The 18,243-nt window shown below is 43.1% G+C and overlaps 1 protein-coding gene and 1 pseudogene across 8 annotated transcripts in view; one reads left to right on the top strand and one right to left on the bottom strand.

The window, feature by feature from the left end:
* FOXN3 (forkhead box N3) overlaps positions 1-18,243 on the top strand; it is a 404,931-nt gene that overhangs the window by 312,876 nt on the left and 73,812 nt on the right. The window lies entirely within an intron of this gene.
* Positions 12,507-13,096, bottom strand: LOC115867092 (large ribosomal subunit protein uL6-like; annotated as a pseudogene).

The following is an 18,243-nucleotide window of genomic DNA, read 5'->3' as shown; positions in this document are numbered from 1 at the left end:
GACTCTTGCACAGAGCTGTATATCTGGAGGATATAATGCCAGGAAGCACAAAGAAGAAATTATGACCATTTACTTGTGTATTATTTTCTCAATTTGAAGCACTTGAATTCCAGAGCTCTTAAATCAAGAGGTTGGATTCCTGGCATTTTAAAGTAGACCACTTGAATAAGCTGTTTAAACCATTAGAATGGCTTTTTAAAAAATTCACCAGTTTCTTGGATTATTTGCTCTCGAGATTTACTTAATTGAAGTTTTTGCCTTTTCATTTTCCTTCAAACCAAAATGATTTCTACAGTTAAGGAAGTTTTAATTTTATTCCTCTGGATAGAGTAGATTTCACACTTCAGTCAGTTCCCCAACAGGTAAAAGCAGGCAGTTTTCCACAAGTTTCACATAGCGCACTATACACAGATACACGCTGAGGGTTTCAGCTTTGACTTTCTTCCCCATGGGCATCATATCTGTAAACACAATGGTTGCTACATTTTCAGGGTCTTAGGCCCATATCAGCTGAAAGCTGCCTTTGATTAAAACCAGCCATCAGGGAAGGGAGAAGATAGGGATGGGAAAAATATCAATAATGAAGTTATAAAATTGTTCTAGACACCGATTATAGATCATTTGCTTCTGTTGACGAAAAGCAAAACAATACTAAAATGCAGAAGTGTGGAGGGTAGAACTAAGATCAGAATCATCTATTTGCACATTTATAAAATGCCTATTGTATGTTAGTGACAGTCTTAGACCCGCAGGAAACCAGCAGTGAATAAGTACTAAGGTCTCTACCCTGTGACATATATATTTTAGTGGGAAGACAGAAAGCAAACAAATGGAGAAATGAATATGTAGTGTGATCTCAGGTGGGGATACTTGCCATAAATAAGAATAAAGCAAGGCAAGGATAGAGTGGTGGTCTTAGGGTGCTATTTCAGGGAAGGTAGGCAGGAAAGGCCTTTCTGAATAATTGATGTAGGAACCAAAATGATGAGAAGGTACCAGTCATGTCAGCATGTAGGGGAAGAGCTTTTTAGGCAGAGGGCAAGTGCAAAGGCCCTGTGGCAGGAACAATCATGGCTTGTTGAAAGAACGGCAATATCAGTGTGGCTGGAGAGGTATGAACAAGACAGAAGGTTGTAGGAAAGGGATTGGGAGTAGCAAGCAGAGGCCAGATCATCATAAATCATGAAATAGAGACTGGGGTTTTATTCTAATTATGATGAGAAACTGTTAGAGGGTTTTGAGGAGGGGCAAGACTTAATCTGGTACGCTTTTTGTAAAGATCACCCTGGATATATGTCAATCCCAATCTCCCAGTTCATCCCACCCCCCTTTCCCCACTTGGTGTCCATATGTTAGTTCTCTACATCTGTGTCTCTATTTCTGCTTTGCAGATAGGTTCATCTGAACCATTTTTCTAGATTCCACGTGAGAACCTACTTTATAGCACAGGGAACTCTACTCAGTACCCTGTAGTGACCTAAATGGGAAGGAAATCCAAAAATGAGGGGATATATGTACACGTATAGCCGATTCACTTCTCTGTACAGCAGAAACTAACACAACATTGTAAAACAACTATACCCCAATTAAAAAAAAAAAGTTAGGGAGTTTGGGATTGACGTGTACACACTGCTGTATTTAAAATGGATAGCCAACAAGGACCTACTGTATAGCACAGGGAACTCTGCTCAATGTTACGTGGCAGCCTGGATCGGAAGGGAGTTTGGGGGAGAATGGATACATGTATTTGTATGGCTGAGTCGCTTTGCTGTGCACCTGAAACTATCACAACATTGTTAATCGGCTATACTCCAATATAAAATAAAAAGTTTTAAAAAAAACTGTAAAACAAACAAACAAACAAAAGATCACCCTGGAGAGTGGAGGACAGAATAGCTGGGCAAGTGGCGGGGTCTGTGGAAGTGGAATTCAGTTAAGAGTCTACTCTCATAACCCAGGTGAGGATGACGGCAGTTTGACCAGGGTGCTGGCAGTAGAGGTGGTCAGACATGGCTGTTTACCGTAATCTCTTAGCAGAGGCCTTGAACTATACAACTTTTTCTCTCTCCTTAACATAATTTAAGCCTAAGGTGTAAACTTACGGAATTGTCTGTTTAATTGAACCTGGAAGTACGATCTAATTTGACATCTTCTAGTAATTCTTCTCTGCCCTCTCCTAGCTCTCCTGGATTCCGTAAAGCTCCACTAATAACCCAGTTTCTTTGGTTTTACTCATCGAAGTTTTCTTAGTTCCCAGGCGTGGATATGAGGGCAAAGAGGTAAAAAGGATATCCTTCAGGTTTGATTACAATAATCATACTTAAGTTCTATATATACTTTTCAATTTACAGAAGTTATCTTATTTGTATCTCTGTTTTTGCAGCGGAGACTCTTCATAAAGGATGGGTGGATGGATGGATGGACAGTTGGGCGGATGGATATTTGACGAGTGGAAGGAAGGAAGGAAATAAAGTCTCTCCCTATAGTCTACACCCTGAAATTGGAGGGAGAGGAGATAATATTCATTTAATTTGATTTTCTCAGTAATCCAGATTTGAGCTTTTTCAACCATGTCCTGCCTTCTCTTTTCTTCAGCTATGCAGCTCCATTCCCCAAACAATGTGAGTTAGGGATAGGGACTAAGCCAAGATTCTCCCCACTCTCTCTAATTGCCCTTCACTGGGGCCTTCAGAGCACTGAGCATAGGAATATGTGAAACCCACCGTTTCAGGGTAAAGGACCTCAGCCCTGGGCTATGTTCCTCATGGGCCTCTGATCTGCTGTAGTGCAGACACCCAGGCCTGGAGGAAATCATGCCCTGGGAAAGTATATCTTTTCATTTAAAGATGTAAAACAATTAAAATGTGAACAGCAGCTGTCAGCGGTGGCCTCTTACCATTAGGGTAATGTAATGGGAAAGACTGTTGATATTTTGGGGTTGATGAAAATGTCGACCTTTTTTTTTGATAACAGCTTTATTCAAGTGTAATTCACATACCATACAATTCACTGGGTTTTAGTGTAGTCACGGAGTTGTGCAATCGCCACCACCATTAATTTCAGAATATTCTTATCACCTCAAAACAAAAAAAAGCCCATACCCTTTAGCCATCGCTCTGCCACCACACCCCCAAAATGATCATTTTTTATATCAAATTTGTAAGTCCTTGGCCTGCTGGAATTTGCGCTCTGATCGTGAGCTCTCAGAGAGGGCGCCTGTAGGCTTGCAGCATGCGGAATGGGTAGGGCAGGTGGGGCTCTGTCCCCTTGCTGCTTACCATGTGTCTCAGGGGGCCCCCTTCCCTGCTGGGGTCCTCCAGAATTTGTGTGTGTGTGTGTGTGTGCGCGCGCGCGTGCGTGCGCGCACACGCACGCATGTGTGTTTAACCAGGCCACTTACAGAGCACACACAGGGAAAAGCTCCACTTTTGGGGGAGAAGGAGGGAGAAATGTGAATTTTGAAGCATTCTCTTATGTCTCTTTTCCCTGAAAATTGCTTCTTTCTCACGGAACTGCTTTTCCAGAAGAGGGCCCTAGTGGATGAGACAGTCTTCTTTACTTTATTTCACAAGTGATTTGTAATCTTGAGGCTAGGCGCTCCAAATGGCGGAAAAACGTATACCGCAAGAAATATCCAGTTCAAGAGACGGGGACGAGAAAGACCAAGCTCCTGTTTCTCTCTCTCTTTTTTTTCCTTCCAGCGCCTTTTTCAAGCACTAAAAGCCCAAAAAATTTTAAAATGAGAAACCTGTAGTGACTATTGTTTCTTGCTTTCAAACAAGAAAACATTTCTTGCCCTGGAGTATTTTATGCCCCAGAACACTTCTTTGATATTTCGAGCTGCAGGGTGAAAATTGTCAGCTCTCAGTCGATAGATCAGTGCAGCATCCTAAAGACGGAAACAGGAAGAACGTGACCGATGCCCACCTGCGTCTCTTTTGCATGTGCTTCCAAAAATAGGATGTGTGTGCATTACACTTAATTTTTCCTTTGTATTTATTAGCGTTTTGGTATTCCTTTGCTGCATAAAAACATAAAAAGCCCAGAACTTAGGTTATCCAGTTCTGCTGCTGCTTTGAATTCAGACTAGCTTTGCAACTTTTGAAGCTTCAGTTTGCCCATCTGTGAAATTCATTCAGCAACCCCTACTGTGTATCCCATAGCACTTCCATCCACCTGACAATTTAAGTCTTGATTATTTTCCATCTCCTCCTCACACCCCTAGAATATCAGCTCCTTAAGGCCGGGACTTTCTTCTTTGTTCATTGCTGTATTCCCAGCATTTAGAACAGTACTTGGCATATGGTAGGTGCTCCGTTAGGTGCTCCGTTAATATGAGTTAAAGGAAATGAGCACACATGTGCTCATTTAGGAAGCACGTGCTTCAGCGCTTCCTGACTTCCTACCTGAAGTCAGGAAGTTGGACTTAGATGATTCGGAAGGGCCCCTCTGGTTTTTAACATTTGATCATCCATGCCAAAAGCCCTCTCCGGAAGCTGTTCTGACACATTTTTGTATGTGTATGAAGGATAACGGGGTTTTCACATGCCCTGATCTGAACTTCTTGTGTGTTTCCCTTTTCTGTAATCTTAAGGAGAAAGTTAAGTCTGGGGCATCTTCACTCTTGTAGCTATAAGAAGACAAGGTAAGTGTTTTTCTCTATGGTCTCCTTTGAAGTGAAATGCTTACACACATCATATCCTGAAGGGCAGATTTCTTTCTGTGTATGTATATGTCAGCTTACATATTAGCACATGCCCAGAGCCTAATGGGAAATCAGACAACAAACCTAAAACAAGTCTAGTAAATTTGCCTTTTCATACCCTTCACACTTGATGAGATTTTCATGAAACTGGTAGGTGAGCTCTGAACATATTTGGCCATAGGCAGATTCCTGTGTGTCTTTGCTTCCTGAAGGTAGGACTCGTAGAAGGACTTGTAGATGGCATTTGTAGGTATGGGGTAGACAAGGGAAAATATTTCAAGACTCCTGGATTATTTGGGGACCTTGCCTTGGGTTGCCTTTGTATTATAAGGTCAGATTTAAGGTCAGGAAAGACGAGTACCAATACGATACGTTTCTGCCTAAGAAAATACTTCGGCTTTTGCTGAAACTTGATTTCATTTTGCTTGGTTTCTCAGGGTGATTTTGCCTCAATTCTGTACAAATAGGATTTCTAGATACTTGGTGCGAAGATAAACTGCATGTCTCTACTCGTTGACAATGAGTTGGGTTTTGCAGGTTGGTTTGTTGTAACTTTTTTCTCTGAGCATCTCCGTTATAGCATCAGTGCAGAGAGATTTTCTTGTGTAGCCAGGGCTGCATATAGCTTTTTACTGTTTTCATTCTCCTGCGAGATGGACTTAGGGGAGCTCTTATGTGAACTGAGGCGTGTCAGGGAGAGCGCTCACATGGGTCCATTGGCGGATGCAAGGCAGACACGGCTGTGTTTAGATCCTCCCTCAGAGTTGCAGGAGCCCATTCGCGCCGCTCCCTCACCTCCGTAGGTCATGGAAAATGGCAAAAGTAGGATCGTTGAGGTAATTTTTTGAAGCACTGTTATTGTGGTTGACATTGATCACTTACTACTTCAGTTGCATTCCATGATGTCAGGTTTACTGCATTTACCTGTAGAAGAAGGAAAATAAACCCTCTCAGAGAAGAAAAGGGCAGCATTATTATGTGTTCATGGAGTCATAATATGGCCTCATTGTCTCTCGCTGCGGCCATCAAGGATGTATTCATATAAAATAACACAGCAGAGCTGATGCTTAGAGGTTATGAAAGAACATACAGGGGTTGTCAAAGCTATATCTGGGTTAAAATATGTTGTGAGACTCCCAGCCCTCCTCAACAGAGGCTGTTTGAGGTACAGTGCGGGTATTCGTGCTGCTTTCATTGTATGCATCCTGAATGAAGAATCAGCTCTTTAAAAAGAACGTTGAAAATAAAACCCATGTTGTAGAAATCTGACTTAGCCCAAAGAGATTGTGGGTGTCTTAAATGGCTACTCATTTCCCAAGGTGGCTCAGAGGTTTCCTCTTGGTCGTGAGATATTTTGACATGGCATCTGTACTTTGCTTTTTAAAAACGATGTTCTGTCTGTGAAAATACATACATACTTCCTCACAGTCACTTGTATGACTCTTCGGGGATGTGAACCCCAAACCTCCTAGGAGGGAGGGTTTGTCTCCTCCTGTTTCGGAATTGGCCTCACCCCAGCTTCTTGCCCCACCAGGTTCTGGTTTCCAGCTTGGACCATTTCATTTCTCTCTCCCATCAGGGGGCAAGACTGGTTGAAGAAACTCTTGTATAGAGAAAGTGTAAATCATACCTCAATAAAGCTATTAAAAAACACACACACGCAAGCACCCTGATTAATGGACTGTGCCATCACTATGTGAATACTGTGCGTGGTTTTTAAAAATAGCTCTTTCACTAGAGTGTTTCGGTTGAGGGTGTGTATTCTTGGATTGTTTTTTATTATTATTTTTTTGTATAGCATTGATAGGAAAAGATAGAACTCTTACACTAATACATGCAGTATTTAGATTGGATAATACTCCCTTCTCTTTTTATGGTGATTTCCTGACTTTCTCCTTTGCTTTTCCCTGCTACTTAAGCATCAAGTCTCGGGCATTTTCCCAGTGTAATTGTTGATTAAGTGCTGCATATCCTGCAACGATTATGAGAAGATTATTGTATTCAGCTTTTAATCTTATGAGTGTCAAATATTTTACTTTAATGGTATCTTTATTGTTATTATTCTTCATAGCTCTTTCTGTTTGAGTAATGTAATCAGGCAAAATAAAGGTAACAGCACAAATTCAGCACTTCTAGAGTAAGAATTCTTTGTCTCAGAATGGAAAGCGCCACCTGCTGGCTGTTCTGAAATGCTGATTGGGGTCTGCAAAGATGGAATTAGGAATGCCTTAGGCCTCTTTTGGTTGCAAGTAACAGAAAGCAGCTAGCTCAAGAAGAAATATATATAAAGATAGAGACCTATTGGAGGCAGTACCAAGGGTCTCAGGACCCCAAGGCCAGGCTTGTAGCTGGGAGGCACCAGGACCGGGAACCAGACGGCTGCCAAGAACACAGGCAGCGCTCGCCTCCTCGCTGCTTCTTTCTGCGCGTCCTCTGTGTTTTCTCTAACGTTGTGTGTGAATTGGTCAGTGGTCATCGGTAGCTTTCAAGCTAAATATCCTCTGTAGACGAGAGCAGCCCAGGTGGACCAGCCATCTTTTGGTCTCAGTTCCCAATTCCCAGGAGCAATGGGAATTCTGACTGGAACAACTGTAGTCATGTGACACCCCCCCACCCCAGTCCAGTCAGCTGGTCCAGGAGTGCCGTCTCATGACGTGAATCACGGCAACCAGGGGCTCTCCCCGTTGGCGAGGGAAGGCGCAGCTCCAGAGAAAGAGGCTCGGTGTGAATGGACCTGACACCTGCAGTAGGGCTGTGTTTGTGAGAAGGACGGCGACCCTGACTCCTCATGCAGCCTTCAGGGATGCCCCACACACTTCTGCAGGAATCTGAATGCATATTCCAGAGCTTGGGTTTCTGAGGGGAACCCCCAAAAGCAATTTCTAGTCAACTGCCTATTGCTTAGCTAGGCGAAAGGAATCAACAGTATGAGTAGCTCCAGTTACTGTTTCCACAGAACCACTGATGTCTCCACTTTATAGATGGGGAAACTGAGGCTGGAAGGACAATGTGTCACCTGTTGTCATGTCACTTGTTCTGGCTGACTCCAAAATGCAGAGCCAACCATGGTACTAGGTTTGGGCTTTATCTCTACAAGCTGACAGCCGATGCCTCATGGGTATGTAGGGAGGACAGTAGGTGGTTAATAGGGAAGTGGCTGGTTACACGTTGGCCTGAAGTGGAAAATTTGCTGGGAATAATCCATATTGAGTAATATTTGTGCACATCGTGAGGACTTAACCTCAGCATGAACTTTCTATATAGAAACCTAAAATCCATGTAAATGTTTTAGTTGGACTTCAAGCCATAGGGCATCACTTTGAGTAGAGCGTGTCACAGGGATAGAGTTCTGACTGGTCCAGCCAGTGTCATCCCCTACTCATCGCTCAAAGGATTGCATTGTCTGTAATATGGGGGACGGCGCTAATTGGAAAACTGTGGCTTATCTATCAGTGCTAACTAACAAGATCATGGAGCCAGGGAGGTTGGAGCAGTTTCTCCAAGAGTGATCATTGTGGGTGGTGAGTATTGAGTGAGGTGTAGAGAATCAAACTGTCTATATAGATGCTGCTGCCATGGAAAGAGCACTGGGCTGACAGTCAGGGTTCTGGGGGCCGGGCCAGCCACTGACCATCTGTGAGACCCCAGGCGAGTCACTGCCTGCTCTTCACCACTCCGCTTTGTTTCTCCCTTTCTTTTTAATATGTTGTAAAAAAAAAAAATCATAAAGTACAAAAAGATATATAGTGAAAACTGTCATCCTCCTGTGAAAGAAATACAGCTCTAGTCCCCCTCCCCAGAGGTAACCGGCACGATCAGTTTCTTACGTGCCGTTTGATAGCCGATGCCTTTACACACCTGAGTAAGTGTGCACATGTATGCAGACGGGGACATACCATATGCATTATTCTGACCATAAAGATCTTTCTGTATCAATGCATATAGAGCTATCCTTTTTTGGGACTCCGGAGTTTTTCACTGTGTGGCTGGATTAAAGTATCCTCTGGTCTTTGACATTCTACAGATAGGGTTGCAAAGTGGCGTTTTGTTGGTTCATTTCCTTAATTGAGCGAGGTTGAAGGCCATGTATATTTTTTTCTGTATGTTCCCTCCTTGTGCCCGCTGCTCTTTTTTTTTCCCCCATTGAATTTTTCTTTTCTTACTGCACCTCATTTTCCAAAGAGGTAATGATCCAAGTACGTCATTTCTACAATTAGGAATATTTCAGCCAGGGGAGAGATCTGATGGATGTTTACTGAGAAGCCCGAGTACCTGGGAAAAGGCCCCGCGTCAGCTGCGGAGGCCGACTTCGTTTACCCGGTCCCTTTCTTCCTCCCCATTGTTGTTGAGGTGAGGTCATGCCGAGTTCCTCAACAAGCCTCAGACTTAGTAGGGGGAATACCTACCCAATAGTGGGGCTTGACCAGTTTTTGCCGGTTGAACAAAAGAGAGAACATGGCATTGTGGGACGAGATTATCTTTGGGATCAACTAGTTCTCTAGACATTGATCTGGGTTCAAATCTTCTTGGCTCCAGAATTTGCAAGCCATGCAAACCTCTCTGGACCACAGTTTCCTCGTCTGTAATATGGGAATAATAATACTGATGTTGCCAGGCTGTTCTGAGCAATAGAAAGAACATAATAAACTATCGAGCACATGACAGGTTTTCAGTAATTGACAGCTTCTTGTATTAGTGTCATTGTTCTGATCAGGACTATTATTGCCATCACCATAAACCCAACGAGTGACAGTAGGGCCATGGGCTAAGACTAAACAATTGATTCACGAGATGACCATGTTATATGAGATTGTGACTTTTGCAGACCATCTGCGTCTTTGCAATAAAAGTTTATTTGCACCTACATTGATTTCATTTGTCTTGTGACCATCATTTTCTTACAGGCTTTAAGCCTCTGTTGCTAGACATAGTACATAATGCCCGTGTAGTTTCAATGCCCATCCAGTTTTCGGGCCTTGAAAAGGGAGAGTGATTTGAAAGTATTCTACTTGAATTCTTAGTGAGAAAGATCTGAAAACTCTGCTCCTCCCCTTGCCTCCCCCAAGAAGTCTGAGAGATCAAAACAAATAATCTTTCTCTCTGCATCCCTTAAACCCAACTTAAGAAATTAACGAAGGAAGATGGATAGAGTGAAATAAGACTCATCGAGAAGAAATGGGAGCCTCCTAATTGATTCCCACAGAGCTGCTGGTTATTTACAACTAGGAAAATTGCCTGCTTGGAGATACCAGTTCAGCGCTCTGGTTCCACTGGTTTGACAGGAAAAAGTCACTGCGCCTGGCTGGAAAAGCTCTTAGGGAGGAGGAAAGTAGAATGAATTACATCTGACTGTTTTTCTTTTTTTTATGACTATTTCTTATTTTTTTTTAACTGTTCTTTTTTTTTTATTAATTAATTAATTTATTTATTTGGCTGTGTTGGGTCTTCGTTTCTGTGCGAGGGCCTTCTCCAGTTGCGGCGAGTGGGGGTCACTCTTCATCGCAGTGTGCGGGCCTCTTACTGCCGTGGCCTCTCTTGCTGCGGAGCACAGGCTCCAGACACGCAGGCTCAGTAGCTGTGGCTCACGGGCCCAGTTGCTCCGTGGCAAGTGGGATCCCCCCAGACCAGGGCTTGAACCTGTGTCCCCTGCATTGGCAGGCAGACTCTCAACCACTGCACCACCAGGGAAGCCCACATCTGACTGTTTAACACCATCTCATTCATAGATTTCTGCCTTTTCCCCCAGTGGATCATTCGCAGTCTCTTTTTTAGTATATAATTGTTCATTTTAAATTTTCATGTTTGCTCTAGCTGGGTGTATGTTAATTACTGGCAGTCTGTAATTATGTTGTCTATTTGTCATTTCCATGGCAGCAAGGGTAGTAAGCTAGAACTCTTCCAATAGCAAGAATTTTAATTTATAATTCCCTCCCCCCAAACCATTTAGAAATTGATACGTTTCACTCACATTCTAGATGTAGTTCAGTAAATGCCATGTTATTGATGTTCATTATCAGGTTTTAAGCTAAGAAATGCCGCTGTAGCCGGGCGCGGTGGCGCGTGCCTGTAGTCCCAGCTACTCGGGAGGCTGAGGCAGGAGGATCGCTTGAGCCCAGGAGTTCTGGGCTGTAGTGCGCTATGCCGATCGGGTGTCCGCACTAAGTTCGGCATCAATATGGTGACCTCCCGGGAGCGGGGGACCACCAGGTTGCCTAAGGAGGGGTGAACCGGCCCAGGTCGGAAACGGAGCAGGTCAAAACTCCCGTGCTGATCAGTAGTGGGATCGCGCCTGTGAATAGCCACTGCACTCCAGCCTGGGCAACATAGCGAGACCCCGTCTCTTAAAAAAAAAAAAAAAAAGAAATGCCGCTGTACTCTAACTTAGAGATTCCCAAGATTTTGGTGTATTCATTCACTCCACAGCCACTTATTGAGCACCCACTGCACACTAGGTGCTTGGGATATATTCTCTGAATAGAACAGACAAAATAAAATATTCTGTAGTTCTCTGTGTAACAGGACTGCCCAGCTGACCCCTAAAGCCACTGTCTGGCTGGCGGCCATGGCTGTGTGTCCCCTAGGCTGCCAAACACTTGTCTGTTCCCAGCACTGTAATAATGAGGAACATGGTAAGAAGTTAGAAGCCACTGGCGATTAAAGTTATTATTTCACATTAAAGTCCCCCGATATGATATTGGCAGCTGAGACATACATGGAAAACATAATAGTTTAAAGATCATCAGATTAGTTCCAGACATCCCCAGGATCTGGGTGCAAATTAAATTAGAGGTACATCCAATCGATCCAATCAAGAAACAGGTCTGGGATTAGGGGGCATGTTCTTGCTGTATGGACCAGGTAAACAGAGTGACCGTTGATACTGCCTAAAGCCACATGCCTCACAGGAAGTTCCAGCACCCTAGATTGAAACTGACCCCTGGAAATGATTCCCAAGACTGGGCTGTTCTGGTGCTATGAGTACAGAAGGTGGGGACTTGGGAAGGGTCTAGAGTGGAGCGGAAGACTAAAGGTTCAGTGAAACTGATTTAAGAGATGGTCCTGCTGGTGGGTAATGCTGAAGAGCAGGTGCTTACAGGAGAAGGGATCTGGGGGAAGTTAGGCAGTTGGAAATGCTCTATCTAAAAAAGGCATATGGGGCTTCCCTGGTGGCGCAGTGGTTGAGAGTCCGCCTGCCGATGCAGGGGACACGGGTTCGTGCCCTGGTCCGGGAAGATCCTACATGCCGCGCAGCGGCTGGGCCCGTGAGCCATGGCCTCTGAGCCTGCGCTAGAGACCACAGCAGTGAGAGGCCCGCGTATCGCAAAAAAAAAAAAAAAAAAGGCATATGACTTGAGTTCCCCATAGTCATTCAGCAACTTTTTTTTAGTACTTATAGAATGTGGTAGAGTGTGAACAATACAGAGGTCCTGCCCACACAGAGCTTCCATTTCACTGGGGGAAGCAAGACAGACAAATAGGACAGACAGATGGACAGATAACCAAATGTGATATAATATAATATAATGTTGTACAGTTGTGAGTGCTACAAAGAATTATAAATGGGATAAAGGAATAGAGTGATCAAGGTATCCTACTCTATTAGTCGTTTTTTGCACTTCACTAGTTCTCAGTATGAGAAGAAGATATTAAGGGGAGGGGTGGTCACAGTTTGTTCCTTTGGGGTGTTTTGGTTTTGTCTGTCTTCCCCCAAATCAATACAGGGCTTTTAGTGACTCTTTAAAATATCACAGAGAGGTCTTAGGAATCATCTGGCATCTTGTTGTTTCTGTAGCTGGATAACTTAAATCTTATTCATCACCTGCCGAACTGGTCCTTCTGCAGAGATGTAGATACCATCTAAAATTTTTCTAATATTCTTGTTTTCAACTGTTGTGGCTTGCTGAATCAAAGCAGCTGAATTTGATGCAGTTTCAATGTCATTTTCTTTGAGAATTAACTCACCTTTCTGGGCTTGAGGTACTGAACAAGCGATGTCTGGCCTCACCTGAACCCGGAGCATCTATTTTTTGCCCAAGAAATTTCAGATTTCAACAAGAAACCTGTTCTGAATAACAACATTGATGGGGAGATGAGCATATAGAGACCTCATTTTGTAATGGAAACCCAACATAACACCCTTGATCATGTTCTGTTCGTGATACAGATAGTCGAAAAGTGGCCAGTTTCTTTCTGTATCCCCGCCATTTGTCAACCTGGAGCCTCTTTCTTTTCTTTCCAAGGAAACTGAGTTCTACATTGATATGATTGAAGCCCCTCCAAAAGGCTTTTCTGGTTCCCTTCACAGTAATTGTGTGGCCCTTCACACAGTAATTGTGTGATGTCAGAATTTTCTGGAATATCTGCAGTCTGATTGCTGAGAATGGTCTTCATTCTCATAGTAGATGCAGCAAAGAACAGTTTTTATTTTTAACAAACCTTGTGCGATAATTGTAGATTCATATGGAGCTGTAAAACAATTGTAATTCAGAGAAATTCTGTTTCTCCCAATGGTAACATCTTGCAAAACTATAGTATAATATATATAATCTCATCTGTATCTACAAAAGAATCTTGCTGGGGTTTTGATAGGAATTGCATTAAGCCTGTGTATCAGTTTGAGGACAAATGACATCTTTACTATGTTGAGTCTTCTAATCCATGAACATGGTATACCTCTCTGTTTGTTTAGATCTTCTTTGATTTCTTTTATGAGCATTTTTGTAGTTTTCAACATATAAGTCCTATACATGTTATATTTACACCCAAATATTTCATTTTTCTTGAACAATTGTAAATGATATTATTTTTAAATTTTTGGTATCCATTCATTTATTGCTAGCATCTAGGACTATAGTTGATTTTGTACGCTTATCTTATATTCTGAGACCTTGCTGAATGTACATTTTAGTTCTAGGAGGTTTTTTGTATATTCCGTAGGAAGTTCTATGTAGACAGTCTGCAAATAAAGACAGTTTTATCTCTTCCCTTTCGATGCCTTTATTTCACTTTCTTGCCTTATTTCACTGGTTAGAACTTCGAACACTATGTTAAATAAGAGTGGTGAGAGCAGACATCTTCACCTTGTTCTCAATCATAGGGAGGAAAGCATTCAGTCTTCCCTTATTAAGCATAATGTTAGCTGTAGGGTTTTTTAACAGATGCTCCTTGACAAGTTGGGTAAGACCCCTTCTATTCCTAGTGTGCTGCGCATTTTTATCATGATTAGATGTATTTTTCATATGCCTTTTCTACATCAGTTGATATGATCATATGATTTTTCTTCTATAGCCTGTTGACATGGTAGATTACTTTGATTGATTTTTGAATACTGAACCAGTCTTCCATCCCTGGAATAAACCCCACTTAGTCACAGTATATAATTCTATTTAAATATTCCTGAATTATATTTATTAATATTTTGTTAATTTAGTCTGTACCTTGCCTTTTTTATACGGTCCTTAGTTGTTCTGCTTTCTTCTCTCTACCTTTCAGAATCTTCTTATGTTTGTCTTATATTTAATGTCCATCATTTTTTGTTGTGTTTGGTGGGAAGAATAGGGAAAAGTATGTCTATTCCATTTCCTGGAAGCAGAAGTCCCTTCAGATGGTCAATTTTTAGGTATACTTTTAAGCAGCTGTATAATTTACTACCGGAAGAAAAGAAAATCCTGAATTCAGGTCTTGATGAATAAAAATGTTCGACCAAGTTACTGGTTTGACTTGCTTGATTCTAAAGAAGCTGAACAAAGAGATTTAGGCTGAGCAAAAAGGTGTAAACATATCAGATCTTCAGTATCACTCCTGTACTTCCCAGCAGAAGAAAGACCTGTTAGGGTCATCAAAGCGTCAGGGACACTATACAGGCTTTTACCCCAGCAGATTGGCACGCACCGATAGAAGCCTTTTGATGAACTTCAATCCACTGTCGTGCCGACAGCATTCACTTAAATTGCATTTCCGGGACTTCCCTGGTGGTGCAGTGATTAAGACTCCACGCTCCCAATGCAGGGGGCCTGGGTTTGATCCCCGGTCAGGGAACTAGATCCCACGTGCATGCCGCAACTAAGAGTTCGTGTGCCGCAATTAAGACCTGTTGCAACCAAATAAATAAATATTTATAAAAAATCAAATTGCATTTTCCTCAAGCTGTTGGTAATACCAGATATTTACAAAAAGGTGCTGTGGGCACTGCCGCATGCTCTCAGTTGCCTGTCAACAGTTATTTGCCAAATAATTGTGTGTTGGGGGGCCTGAAACTTAGGCCAAGGGGGACTTTTCTTCTGTTGTAGACAGATGATGACTGGTCAAGGAGATGAGTTCTCAGAGGGTCAGCGAGAATCTCTTCTGCATCAAAAGAGTGCCCATTCTTTGCTTTCATTGGTTGGCTTATTTTTCTGCCATTCTTATGATTTCCAAGAAATATGGCACGGTAGCAGAGGTCACAGATTCAGTGGGGGAATCAATAAGCCACGGAGTTCTAACAGCCCCTGGTTTCAAAGGTCCCTCTCCATGGTGAAGTTTTCAAAACAGCAGATATTTTCCACTCTCCTCTTATCTTCCTGCTGGTTTACTTTAGCATATATTTGCACGCACCTCCTGTGAGTGCAGTGATTGAGTAAGAAATGATCCCTGCTCTCAAGGAGTGGTAGGCACAGAGGGTGCAAATGACCGTAGTTCAGGGGTCACCAAGGAGCAGACAAAATGCCTTCAAAGGTCAGAGGCAGGTAACCTGGCTTTCTGCTGGTGAAATTTGAGCTGGTGCTTCCAGAGTTAGGAGGATTTCAGCAGCTGGGGGTAGGGTGGCACTGCTGGCAATGGGTGGGCCAGGAGGTGAAAGCATAGGCACGTCCAGGGAACATAGCACAGAGCACGTAGGGCTGGACTGAAGAGAGAACAGCACTTTCCTCTCCAGCGCTCACCTGCCCAACCATTGAAAATAAACATCTTTTCCCCATATGACCGTTAGAACCGTAATGTCTTTCCACTTATGTTTTTCCTTCCACTTTACCTAAAGTGGGCTTTTGTCATCCCCTCATTCATTTGTGCACTTGAGTTAAGACTTCAAAGTGTGCTTACCTACCTAGCGTTAGGGGTTGAATTGCACCCTCCACCCACCCCAAGATATGTTGGAAGTCCTAACCCACCCTTCGGTACCTGGGAATGTGACCTTATTTGGAAATAGGGTCTTTGCAGATGGAATCTGTTTATGTCTTGTAATCAAGATGAGGTCACTAGGGTGGGCCCTGATCCACTGTGATTGGCGTCCTTATTAGAAGAGGGAAATTTAGACACAGACACACACGGGAAGAACTCCACGAGATGATGGAAGCAGAGATTGGAGCTGCAAGACAAGGGGTGCCAGGATGGGTGACCAGCACTGGAAGAGGCAAGGAAGCGTTCTCTCCTACGAGTTTCAGAGAGAACATGGCCCTGCCAGCACCTTGATTTTGGACCTCGTTGTTTTAAGCTACCCAGTTTGTGGCTCTTTGTTATGGCAGCCCTAGGAACTAACATACCTAGTTTATACCCGGCCCTCTACTCGTGGAATTCGACTTGGATTCTACAGTCTGTCAGGGAGGTTCAGTTGTGCCTGTTGAGGTCACATCGGTGGCTAATAGGTGGTCTTTGCAGGGGGAATTTGATCATCAGAGGGGCTCCTCGGCTTTCTGGTCTTTAGGCTGAGGTCTCTGGGATCTCCGTGGAGGACAGTGAGCTGGTGACAGAGGGTGGAGTGAGCAGGCACTGTGACGTGGTTCCCATTAGAAAATTGGAGTAGATGGGAATTAAAGGGTTCTAGGGCAAAAGACTTCAGAGTTCATTTACACCAACTCTTCCTCCTGCCTCTCCCTGGAAAGAAGTATCACGTGACCCATCCAAGAGCCACTCTGCTAGTAACAGAGTAAGGACTTGAATTCAGATCTTAAATCTCATATCCAGACTTCTAAGATTTCTACAGGGACTCTAAAGTCTGTGGTTCTGATTTCGGAAAGTTTTTTGGGGGTCACAGAATTCTAACTTACGCCTTTAGAGGCTGGTGGGGGGAAGAAAGAAGAGGCACTTTAAAAAAGAAAAAACAAAAAAGGGGAACATGTTGACCTTCAGGAAAGGGATTTGAAAGAATGAGTTTATGCATCTTTAAAATAAAAGACCCAAGGGTATTTAGTTTTACTCTGTGTCATTGAAAAATAAAATCCACCCCAGCCTCAAGTGGATGGGAAGTTCCAGCTCACAGGTTCATTCACTGACCGTCCGACCCACGTGTTGCAGAGGGTAGAATTTATAAAATCAGCAACTGTTATATGACCTCAAACACCACAAGTTGCACTTTCAGCGTCATTCTGAGTTTCCTGTCCCTCTGCAGGGTGGAGTAGAGCCACTAATGTTGTTTCCATGGATCTCATCTTTCCAGGCTTGGTTTAAATCTCGAGTGCAGGTTGCCAGGTAGATTCATTATGGCAGTAGCAATGCACACACGCCATCGTGGTAGCTTTAAATCAATCTCTCTCCTAAAGGTTCCGAGGAATGTCACTTACAAGGCACATTGCTTGCATGAGTGTCCTTTGTGTTGGGTGCCCTGGAATGTAATTTCTATCAGGAAGACGTAAAGGAGACACGGGGAGGAATCATTTTGCTTGACAGCACACTTTGAAAGGAAGGGGAGTTTGTTATTGTTATTTTTTGTTGTTACTTTGATTGTTTCTTGGGTTCCTCCAACAAAGAAATGCCGTGTGGCTTTCAAAAGTCTCCCCGTGCAAATGCTTCCCGTCACCAGTGATCAGCGTCCTGCCATTTTGAAATCCAGAAGTGGCTTTAGCAGCCCTTATGACATAATCATTGCCGGGAGCTGGAGACCAACCTCTCAGAGAAATTGACACTCTCATCTTCCATCTTCGTGTACGCATTCTAAGTGCTGGTGCGCTGTCACTTTAACAAACTGTCACCCTGAAATAGGGTTGCTTCATCCAGTGCTGTGGAAAAACAAGGTTAGAAGAGCAGAGGCTTTTGTTGATAGTGAGCAAGTGGGATTTGTTAAACCAATATTGAAAGGTGGTTTGCACAACTCTCGGCAGCTCACGTTACTTCTGAAAAGATGTGGTCTTTCAGCCCTGGTTGGCACGGATACAGTTAAAGTTGCATCAGGACCTTTGTTATATAATCCTTCCCGGTTATATAATTTGGGGTCCTGTTTTTTCTTGCCCTGGTTTATAAAGATTGAAACAAGGATAGAAGATCACAACAGTTCATAGTTTCCTGTAATAGCGGAGGCAGTAATGTTATTGATTAAAGCACATGGGATCTATTGGTTGTCAGTAATACTATATACAGGATGAACTATGTGTATGTGAACAGTTTGTGTATGAAAAATATAAAATGAGTTTCAGACATATCCTACAGATGAGCAGTTTAAAAGAACTGACTTTCAGATTCTGGCTTATACGAACCTTCTGGTCTCAGCCCATGTCTCTAGCGGGTCAGAAACTAGAAGCCAGCCTAGATATGGAAACATACAATACGGTAGGGACTTTTTGTGGCTGCCG

Source organism: Globicephala melas, chromosome 2, assembly GCF_963455315.2.
Source record: "Globicephala melas chromosome 2, mGloMel1.2, whole genome shotgun sequence".
Taxonomy (NCBI): Eukaryota; Metazoa; Chordata; class Mammalia; order Artiodactyla; family Delphinidae; genus Globicephala; species Globicephala melas.
This window is presented reverse-complemented; position numbering and strand designations above follow the sequence as displayed.